Source organism: Macrobrachium rosenbergii, chromosome 13 (assembly GCF_040412425.1).
Source record: "Macrobrachium rosenbergii isolate ZJJX-2024 chromosome 13, ASM4041242v1, whole genome shotgun sequence".
Lineage (NCBI taxonomy): Eukaryota > Metazoa > Arthropoda > Malacostraca > Decapoda > Palaemonidae > Macrobrachium > Macrobrachium rosenbergii.
The window spans coordinates 47,044,429-47,056,928 of record NC_089753.1 but is presented as its reverse complement, the minus strand read 5'-3'; the positions used below and the strand labels follow the sequence as shown (position 1 = coordinate 47,056,928).

Genomic DNA, 12,500 nt, shown 5'->3' with positions numbered 1-12,500 from the left:
ACAATGATAAATATAAGAGTATATAGAGAATAACCAAGGAAGTTTTCTCAACAATGACAAACAACATTATATAATCTACAGAACAAGGAAGTTTTCTAAGCAATGATAAACATGACATTATACAGAGACTAACCAAGGAAGTTTTCTAAACAACAACAAACAACACTATATAGAGAATCTACATAACAATGAAGTTTTATAAACAATGAAAATATAACATTATACAGAGAATAACCAAGGAAGTTTTCTAAACAATGATAAACATGACATTATGTAGAGAATAACCAGAGAAATTTATTTAAAAATGACAAACATTACATTATACAGAAATCTTTTAAATATAAGACTGAGTTCTCGACTTGTCCTTCCTTGTGTCATACTGCTAGGGTATACAAAGAATTACAACTGAGCCATTATGCAATATTCATATCAGAAGTATGAGACCCCATGCTATATTTACAGCAGAAATATGCGACATTATTCAATGTTTATGGCAGTTCTAGGCGTTATATCAAAAGTCATAGATACTGCATTTCTTACATATTTTTGTGGGTATTCCATTTCTTATAAACATAAAAAGTGAGATGTAAAGAAATCCGTTATAAAACAATCCTTTAAAATAATATAAAATACTAGTTTTATAAATAGAAGCATTCAAGAATATCCTCCCTCGTATGTCAAAAATATTACTCCAAAATCATTCCTTTGCGAAATCATATGAATAAGAGAAGATATAAATAAAAACAAAATCAACAAAGCCTTCCTGTGTGTGTGTGTGTGTGTGTGTGTGAGAGAGAGAGAGAGAGAGAGAGAGAGAGAGAGAGAGAGAGAGAGAGAGAGAGAGAGAGAGAGAGAGAGAGAGAGAACAAGTATAAACAAATAAGGAAGAACTTTATTTTCATTGTGTGCGCGTACTAGAGAGAGAGAGAGAGAGAGAGAGAGAGAGAGAGAGAGAGAGATGCACAATATAAGTAAATAGTGAAGAATTTAATTTAAATTGTGTGTGTGTGTGAGAGAGAAAGAGAGAGAGCAAACAATCGACCAATGAACGAGCCGGCAGATACTTGGCTCCTTCTCTATTGGAAATAAATGCCTATGGTGTCACGTGACCTCACGTCCCACGACATGCAAAGGGCCACAAAATTCGGGTGGCCTACGTGATCTCATATCTCAATTCCGTATTCGAGTTACACGCGTGTTTACAGTGATCCATCTCAAAACGGGTGAAAGGTAAAACTCACACACACACAATCACATATATATTAATGCATAGTCTATATATATGTATACTGTATAATATACATATATATATATATATATATATATATATATATATATATATATACTGTATATATGTGTAAATATATGTAGATATATATTATATATATATGTTTAAATATATATTCACTATATATATATATATATATATATATATATATATATATATATATATATATATATGTGTTTATGTATTATACCATATAAAATATAGATATATATTATATATACACATATATATTATATATCCTATATATAACAAAACGGTAGAGGCCGTCCGTTATCAATCAAATTAATAGGGATGAAGCTGCGAGCCATACGCCTTGTTCCTGACCCAAACAAATGCTAGTAACCATTAATAGATATCTGAAATGACGAACGGTAGGCTGGGAGCGATATCAAGAACCTATTAATAAACGTGAGTAGTAGAGAGCTGCACCACTCAAGTCGTTAAATTTGCTTGCTTTTCATTTGAACCTAAATCACCTATTATCACAATCATCTTACTAAAATGCTATTTCATTTAATTATTCTGAATGTATATATGCAAATACCTTTCACCTATGATCATTTTTTATAAATCTGAAAGAATAATAGCTTCCATAAGCAACACACCTCACACCTTCCCAATAAACATCAAAGCACTCAAGAAGAGTCGAATTCCGTCTACTGACACCGATGATAGAATCTTCCCTGTTACTTATATCAAGGACGTTGCTCTAAATATAAACGCCGCAATACATTATCATGCGGTTATCTGGACCGGATTACATCGACTGAGCGCACGCGTTTACAATCTGCTCTGAACAATATCATGCTTTAACTCGAACTATACCGGCGCGGTCATAACCATATACGAATGCGTTACTCTGTAAATATCTTTTTATATGTATATATGTTATTCACTATATTTAAAAGATTGATCGTTTACATAAGAATGAATTACAAAAACGTATCTGTTATTCATCGTATCTGAAAGGCAGATCATCTACATAGGAATGAATCACAAAAGATTCTGCAACAAGTCTATACAAAAACGTATCTGTTAATCATCGTATGTAAAAGACAGATAATTTGCATAAGAAGGAATCAAAAAAGAGTCTACAATAAGCCTACACAAAAACGTATCTGTGATTCATCATATCTAAAAGACAGATAATTTGCATAAGAAGGAATCACAAAAGTCTACAATAAGTCTACATCAAAATGTACCTGTGATTCATCATATCCAAAAGACAGATAATTTGTATACGAAGGAATCACAGAAGAGTCTACAATAAGTCTTTACAAAAACGTACCTGTTATTCATCATATGTAAAACACAGACACTTTCAACAAGAATGAATCACAAAATTCTACAATAAGTCAATATAAAAACATCTCTGTGATTCAGCATAACTTAAAGACAGGTCATTTAAATAAGAATGAATCACGAGAGTCTACAATAAGTCTTTACAAAAACGTATATGATATTAATCATATCTTCAAAATAGATCTCTTACATCAGAATGAATCAAGAAAGTCTACAATAAGTCTATATAAAACAGAATCTAAAAGCCAAACCTTGTAAAAACGTTAATTCTCTTATTGCACAATTAGAAAAGGATTCATTTTTTCTATTCAGTTATGAGAGCTGATTACGACAAGAGCAAAAAGGTTCATTTTCACTTACAACAGGTATATTTTCACATAAAAACAAATAACCATATAAATCTCGCCCAGTGCTTAAATGCATTTCATGGTCTGCTTCAAGTACCTTTTGTCTTTTACAAATCTTGAAACTTTCTTTGTTTCCCTTGTGTAATTACAGTACACTTCTCAATGAGAGAGAGAGAGAGAGAGAGAGAGAGAGAGAGAGAGAGAGAGAGAGAGAGAGAGAGAGAGAGAGATTCTTCAAATCTGCTGACAAAAGTCGAATTTTTGCCAAAAGACAACCCACAAATTCACACAGAAAACAGTAAATCATTATTTATATATATATATATATATATATATATATATATATATATATATATATATATATATATATATATATATATATATATATACTGTATATTATATTATTATTATTATTATTATTATTATTATTATTATTATTATTATTATTATTATTATTATTATTATTATTATTATTCAAAAGATGAACCTTGTTCATAAGGGAACAAGCCACAGGGGCAATTGGTTTGAAATTCATTCCGAAGAATATGGTGTTCATTTTAAAGAAATAAGATTATGTATATATATATATATATATATATATATATATATATATATATATATATATATATATATATATATATATATATATATATATACCTTCTTTTTTTTTAAAATAAACACCATATTCTTCGAAGCTTGAATTTCAAAACCAATTGCATCTTGTGGGCTTGTTCCATATGAATAAGGTTCATCTTTCTGAATAATAATAATAATAATAATAATATATATATATATATATATATATATATATATATATATATATATATATATATATATATATTTGTTTGTTTGTTAGCGTGATCCAGAATGTTCTAAAGTGCATTCCTAATTCACAGGGATAAAAAGGAATGTGTGACTCTTGGCCACTTCCCAACACGCCATGAACTAAATTACATACCAAACTGATGCGTATTAGAGAGAGAGAGAGAGAGAGAGAGAGAGAGAGAGAGAGAGAGAGAGACAGTTAGTTCAATGAAAATTTAGCTAGGTTCGCCTAACCTTTCAACTAAGAGCGTATCATATTTAAGTTTCCTTAGAATTTAACTATACACATAAAATGGCAACTGTCCAATCGTGAATTTTGCTCTCTCTCTCTCTCTCTCTCTCTCTCTCTCTCTCTCTCTCTCTCTCTCTCTCTCTCAATCTGTTGTAGGCATTAATTGTATATAAAACAAGCATATCTATACTGAATATCGTTTAAAGGAAATTGAAAACGTAACTAGAAATAAATAATCCGAATGAAAGCATTGCGGGTGTTATAACAGAACACCAATAAATTCTATTGAAGGAACACAATCAAGCAGAGGTGGATAACGAATCTGAAACTTATCGTGGTAAAAATAAATAAAGAACATCAAAATGAAACAAATATCATATCTCTGAAATGATAGAGTCAAAGTGTATGATAAAATATAACCGAAAATAATAAGTATGCTATATATAACCAAAGAATATATAAAAGAGATTACTGTCTCCACGGCACATTAGCACCAAAATTATCTCTCCCAGATGTAACAAAAGTTAATTGCCCATTCATTTCAAGCAAAACTGAACGTCACTGCACCCACCCGCCAAGCAAGTTTTCTTAAAGGTATAATGAAAATCCTGAAATAGATCAGCAAGCAAGAGAAAAATAATCCAGAGCGGGGCAGACACTCTCAACAATAGGCTTCAAGGTCAGGCTGCTATTTGGAGAGATATGTCGATATCTCGAAGCGGGGGGGCGGGGGGGCGCGGGTTGTCCTTAGCAGAATTGACGACGACATCTGACACGGAGCGAATCAAGTCCCATATAATAGCGATAGGAAATATCGATAACACCATCTAACAACTATACTATTAATTAAGAATTTTATTGTTTTGGCAGAATTAAGCCAGCTACAAGAACATAAACAACTTGCACAGAAAATATAACATCCCGAGACTGCCACACAGATGGCTCTTTAAATTAAACCAACTACAGCAACAAAAACTACTTGCTAACGAAATACAGCATTCCGGGCCAAGCACACAAATACCCCTTACACCTACCTAACATATATTGCTTGGAAATCAAATATGTAATACAAAAGCAAACACAATTCAGAATTTATTTAATCCTCAAAAAAATTGTAGAGATTTGTAATAATAATTTTAAAATATTCTTAACTGTAGTATTACAGCATTATTTCATACTGGAAAAATATTCTTAACTATACCACAGCTGCTATACACAGCAAGATAATTTGGTTCCTTACCTAAAAAATACCCTCATTTCCAAGAGGAAGTTGCTGATCGTAAAATATGACCTTCAACTGGGGTTTTACACTGCCAAGAGCAAGGATATCACCATCATTTTTCTTTAACACTACCCTCACATCTAGGTAAACGAAATTCTTAGTAAATTTAGATATAAATATAACTTTGCATCTTCAGGAAAGTACCATGAAATTCTTAGTGACCTGGTATATAAAAATACAAAAATTATATCTTCAGGAATGAAAGTACCATGAAATTCTTAGTGACCTGGTATATAAAAATACAAAAATTATATCTTCAGGAATGAAAGTATGAAAATCTTAGTGACCCGGTACATAAAAATACAAAAATTACAACTTCAGGAATGAAAGTATCATGAAACTCTTAGTGACCTGGTATATAAAAATACAAAAATTATATCTTCAGGAATGAAAATACCATGAAACTCTTAGTGCCTGGTATATAAAAATACAAAAATTGTATCTTCAGGAGCGAAAGTATCATGACATTCTTAGTGACCTAGTATATAAAAATAAAAAAAACTATATCTTCAGGAATGAAAGTACCATGAAATTCTTAGTGACCTGGTATATAAAAATACAAAAATTATATCTTCGGGAATGAAAGTACCAGGAAATTCTTTGTGACCTGGTAAATAAAAAAAACAAAAATTATATCTTCAGTAATAAAAGTACCAGGAAATTCTTAGTGACCTGGTAAATAAAAATACAAAAATTATATCTTCAGGAATGATAGTACCAGGTAATTATTAGTGACCCGATATATAAAAATACAAAAATTATATCTTCAGAATGAAAGTACCAGGAAATTATTAGAGACCTGATATATAAAAGTAAAAAATTATATCTTTGGGAATGAAAGTACCAGGAAATTCTTAGTGACCTGGTATATAAAAATGAAAAAAAAAATTATATCTTCAGGAATAAAAGTATCAGGAAATTCTTAGTGACCTGGTATATAAAAATACAAAAATTATATCTTCAGGAATGAAAGTACCAGGAAATTCTTAGTGATCTGGTATATAAAAAATACAAAAATCATATCTTCAGGAATGAAAGTACCATGAAATTCTTAGTGACCTGGTATATAAAAATTAAAAATATATATCTTCAAGAATGAAAGTATCATGAAATTCTTAGTGACCTTATATATAAAAATAAAAAAATTATATCTTCAGGAATGAAAGTACCAAGAAATTCTTAGTGACTTGGTACTTAAAAATACAAAAATTATCTCTTCAGGAATGAAAGTATCATGAAATTCTTAGTGACCTGGTATATAAAAATAAAAAAAATTATATCTTCCGGAATGCAGGTATCATGAAATTCTTAGTGACCTGGTATATAAAAAAAATATAACTTCAGGAATGAAAGTACCAGGAAAATCTTAGTGACCTGGTATATAAAAATACAAAAATTATATCTTCAGGATTGAAAGTACCAGGAAATTCTTAGTACCCTGGAATATAAAAATAAAAAATTATATCTTCAAGAATGAAAGTACAAAGAAATTCTTAGTGACCTGGAATATAAAAATAAGAAAATATATCTTCAGGAATGAAAGCATCATGAAATTCTTAGTGACCTGGTATATAAAATTAAAAAAAATTAAATTTTCAGAATGAAAGCATCATGAAATTATTAGTGACCTGGTATATAAAAATAAAAAATTATACCTTCAGGAATGAAAGTACCAAGAAATTCTTAGTGACCTGGTACTTAAAAATACAAACATTATATCTTCAGGAATGAAAGTATCATGAAATTTTAGTGATCTGGTGTATATATATATATATATATATATATATATATATATATATATATATATATATATATATATATATATATATATATATATAAATATGAATTAAATAAAATTATATCTTCAGGAATGAAAGTACCATGAAATTCTTAGTGACCTGATATATAAAATTAAAAAATTATATTCTTCAGGAATGACAGTACCATGATATTCTTAGTGAACTGGTACATAAAATTAAAAAAAAAAAAAATTAAATCTTCAGGAATGAAAGTACCAGGAAATTCTCAGTGACCTGGAATATAAAAATAAGAAATTATATCTTCGGGAATGAAGGTATCATGAAATTCTTAGTGACCTGGTACACAAAAATTAAAATTATACCTTCAGGAATGAAAGTACCATGAAATTCTTAGTGATCTGGTATACGATAATACAAAATACAAAATTGTGTCTTCAGGAATGAAAGTATCATGAAATTCTTAAATTTACTGACCTGGTGTGTATATATATATATATATATATATATATATATATATATATATATATATATATATATATATATATATATATATATATATATATATATATATAAATATATATATATATATGAATTAAATAAAATTATATCTTCAGAAATAAAAGTACCATGAAATTCTTAATGACCTGATATATAAAAATTAAAACATTATATTCTTCAGGAATGAAAGTACGCAAGAATATTTTCCTGAACATAAAATGCCACTTCAAAGAAGAGACGAATATCAGATTCAAACACCCCATTATTCAAGAACCATTACATTTTGTTTCGTCTCCATACAAATAAAAACTGTAACAGTTCTGAATAAACCACCGCGCAAAAAATAAAATACTTTGAAGCTTTTGGAATTCAACATGAACTTGCATTATTCTCGCGAATCTAAGACCACTCGAAAATGGAAATTTTGATTTCACGACCCAATTTCGCCAGCTGAATTGTAACTGAAAATTTTCGCATTTGCATATACGAAAAAGGTGTCATTTTTCTTACTAAAAATAGATTTAGCCACCCGGGGAAATCACACGCACGAATTTCCAAAGGTAATCGCGAATTTACAAACCATTGCCTTTCTTTTTCTTCCTCTTCTTCTCTTGATATTTGAATTTCATATACCTGGATACGGGCATATATGTGCACACACATACACGCACACATGTATATACATACATATACATACATATATATATATATATATATATATATATATATATATATATATATATATATATATATTTAATATATATGTGTGTGTACGTATATATACAACAGATAAAATACATACACACAATATATGTAGTGTATATAGTATATACTGTATAAGTATAACATATATTTATATATGTATATGTATATATATAATATATATATGCAAACACACACCTATATATAATGTATATAATGTACGTGTATATATATATATATATATATATAATTTATATGTGTATAGCTATATATACATTATAAGTTTACACAAAAATACATATATATGTTCTTTATGAGCACAAATATATAACACTTTAGAATATAACTCTGAATTCTCAAGTTTTCTTTAGCCCTACGGCTTACCTCTCTGTAAAGTGCATAATGCATTCTCTTCATTTACAAATCTATGAAGATTATTTCCCATAAAAAATTATATCATTCCGTAGTGCCACTCCCATGCCTTTATCAATCTTGGCCTCGAATGACCGTAACTGACTACTGTCAGTGCATAAATTACAATTACAATTAACAAGGCACAGAAGATTTTAAAGAAAACTATCTTTAACGATTAATAAATGGGTAAGACTCAACACTAATCTCTTCCTAACTGATGACTATCTTCAGTATATATATATATATATATATATATATATATATATATATATATATATATATATATATATATATATATATATATATATATATATATATATATATATATATATATATATATATATATATATATATATATATATATATATATATAATATATATATATAGATATAATATGTAGATAATATATATATATATATACTGTATATATATATATATATATATATATATATATATATATATATATTATATATACCTGTATATATATACACACACATATATATTACATATACACATATATATAATATATATAAATATATATACAAACAAAAATAAAGAACCTGAACAAACATACACCACACAAGGACACACAAACCTAAGGGTCTAATACCCAATAACAACATATCCTCCCATTCGTACTACGCCGTTTTCATTCCGGCAAATGAACCCACTGACCCGGGAACCCTGCGCCACGAGAAAATAGGCCTATGCGTCTCAGAAAGCAGGATTACCGGGCCTAAGGCAGCGATTTCCCTTATGTAGGTCAGTTTCTCTTTTTTTTTTTTTGGTTATCATTCTCCTAATCTCTTTCCTATACTTCATCGACCGTAGCAATATTACAACCTCTCTCTCTCTCTCTCTCTCTCTCTCTCTCTCGGTAGCAGTAGTAGAGCTGGCGATGTGATGATAAGTCTTTAAAAGATTTTCCGAATTCGCATATACTAAAAACATGTCAGTTTTGTTACCAAAAATAGATTGTGCGAGCCAAATGGATATCAGATAGCGCGCGTGCACACACACACACACACACGAATTTCTAATGGTAATCGTGAATTTACAAATTATTGCCTTTTTCTTCTTCTTCTTTTTCCATTTGAATATCATGTACTTGGGTACAGGCATAGATACATACATAGCAACTGTAGGTGTGTTTGTTTGTATGTGTATATATATATATATATATATATATATATATATATATATATATATATATATATATATATATATATATATAATATATATATAAACATATATTATTTATACATATATATATACAGTATGTATATATATATATATATATATATATATATATATATATATATATATATATACATATACACACACATTATATTGCAGCGAAGGCGTGAGTAAGTGGCTCCGTCAACAAACTTACTAATTTACTCAAAACAAACAGACTGGTCAACAGCTCTTGCGAGCGGAAATGTAGTGCCTGACACGATGCGAACAAAACCGAGGACAGAGTACGATCAACTGTGTTTGTTGGAGGATGGAAAGATGCAATATACATCAATATACAAGAAATGAGTGAAGTTATGATACATATAGCTGGAATGCTGACATTGTATTGCTTGCGCTAAGAACGATACATTTAACATAACAATAATATGAATGATAATATATGTACAAAGGATGCGTGACATCTGTTGTGTTTCTTGTATGTATGCGTGCGCTTGGCACTTAAGAGATGCTTGAGATTAGCCGGCCAGGTAAGATGGACGATGTGTGGGTCCGTGTAGGGCCCTACACTATATATGTATGTATGTATGTATGTATGTATGTATATATATACATATATATATATGTATATATATATATATATATATATGTATATTTATGTATAAATACATTATATATATATATATATATATATATATATATATATATATATATATATATATATATATATATATATATATGCACAGTATGATGTGTTGACGATACTTAAGTGGAATATAGATTTCACAAGAACCATAGATTTCGTCATGTACTTTTTAGGCTTACCATCCTATCCACAGATGTTAATTATTCATATTTTTAAAGATAATCAACATTCAGTGATCAAAAGGCACTTTCGTCCATCAGCTTACTTATAACAATTTGCTGAATCAAAAGTAATCTAGCGACCCAGAGTCTTCTGAATAATAAATAAATAATAATTCACTTCAATTCTTTGCAAGACGAGCAGAAATAAAGAGCCAAGTAAAAAATAAACAGTATAAATAAATCAGTACTAGTATAGATGTGCTTAAGATTTCACGAACTATAACTGGCTTCAAGACAATCATAAAAGCCATACATGAGACATGATAATAAAAGCAAAGTGGAGAAAACAAAATTATGTTGAGATAAACTGAGTCACAAGGAGGCGCTCCATATGTATGTTTTTAAACATTTTGCATGTAAACAAATGAAATAAACGATAAAATATGAACCTGTATATTAAATTTCTACGTCGAACAGTTGCCCAACTACAAATGGAACTGAGGACATAAAGAGAGGTTCCATTAACACCAACAATAATACTTGCCGTATAGGAAAAACGAAAAAGATCATTCTTTGACGGATTTAAAAACAAGCGCTTATTTCGTCACTGGCCAATAACAAAATCTCACTTCCATGAACCAACTGTAGAGTGGAAAGATTTTTTGTAAACAATATGAAAGTGGCGTCCAACAATGTCTGAAATACTTTGAAACTAAAATGTAAATTGCCATTGCTTTGTAATGACTTACAAACTGGGAACTACGAGATTAATCTTCCCTCACAAAATGGAATGGAATATAAAATTTATGCCTATGAGGTCATTCAGCTCTGAGAGGGAAACTGACAGTATTAACGTGTTAAAGCTGCAACCAGAGGAAAACCTCGTAGTTGCACATTGAAATAATTGTTATGAGAGGGTGGAAAATAAGACGGAAGAGAGAGAATATGAACGGAGGTAAAGTAAAAGGAATGAAAGGGGTTTGCAGCTAGCGGCCAAAGGGACGCTGCAAAGAACCTTAAGTAATGCCTACGGTGCACCGCATAAGGTGCACTGATGGCACTACCTCCGTATGGGTTCTTCTCACAAAAGATAAAAAAATCATAAAAGAATAAAAAACAAAAAACGATTCAGTTCCCTCTGCCATTATAACGACAGAGCGAACCAAAAGCTAACCGTGGTAGGGAATAGTTGTGACAAATGACGAGATACCGAGAAATGATGGACAGGCAAACTGACAAGTAACAGACAATATTTTGGAATGCTGCTCAGATTCACGGCAACAACATTTCGTGAAAAAATAAAACGGAATTGTCGTCCATATTTATCAGGATACCATGAGCCCTCTTGTTTTGTCAACAGCGGGAGAGCCAAAACTATTAGCATACAATTTTGCGATCTCTCTCTCTCTCTCTCTCTCTCTCTCTCACACACACACACACACTTTTTTAGCATACACACACAATGTAATCTCTCTTTTTAGCATACAATTTACAATGTTATTCTCTCTTTCTAGCTCACTCTCTCAATCTCTCTCTCTCTCTCTCTCTCTCTCTTAGTATTCTGTTCTACAATGTATTATCTCTTTTTTAGCATACAATACTACATTGTAATCTCTCTTAGCATACAATTCGACAATGTAATCTCTCTCTCTCTCTCTCTCTCTCTCTCTCTCTCTCTCTCTCTCTCTCTCTCATTTTAAAAACAATATACCACAGAAGCTACTAAAGACAAAGGTTACACACAACTAATTACAAATAGTACTACCTAAACGTACCTATGAAATTGTCAATCACCCAATGATTACACGCCACTATTTTCATCTCTAGCCTCAGAGTGCAATGAAAA

At 29.9% G+C, this 12,500-nt stretch overlaps 1 long non-coding RNA gene across 1 annotated transcript in view; it reads right to left on the bottom strand.

The window, feature by feature from the left end:
• Window positions 1-12,500, bottom strand: part of LOC136845273 (uncharacterized) — a 1,150,073-nt gene that overhangs the window by 770,879 nt on the left and 366,694 nt on the right. The gene's annotated exons all lie outside the window — the stretch shown is intronic.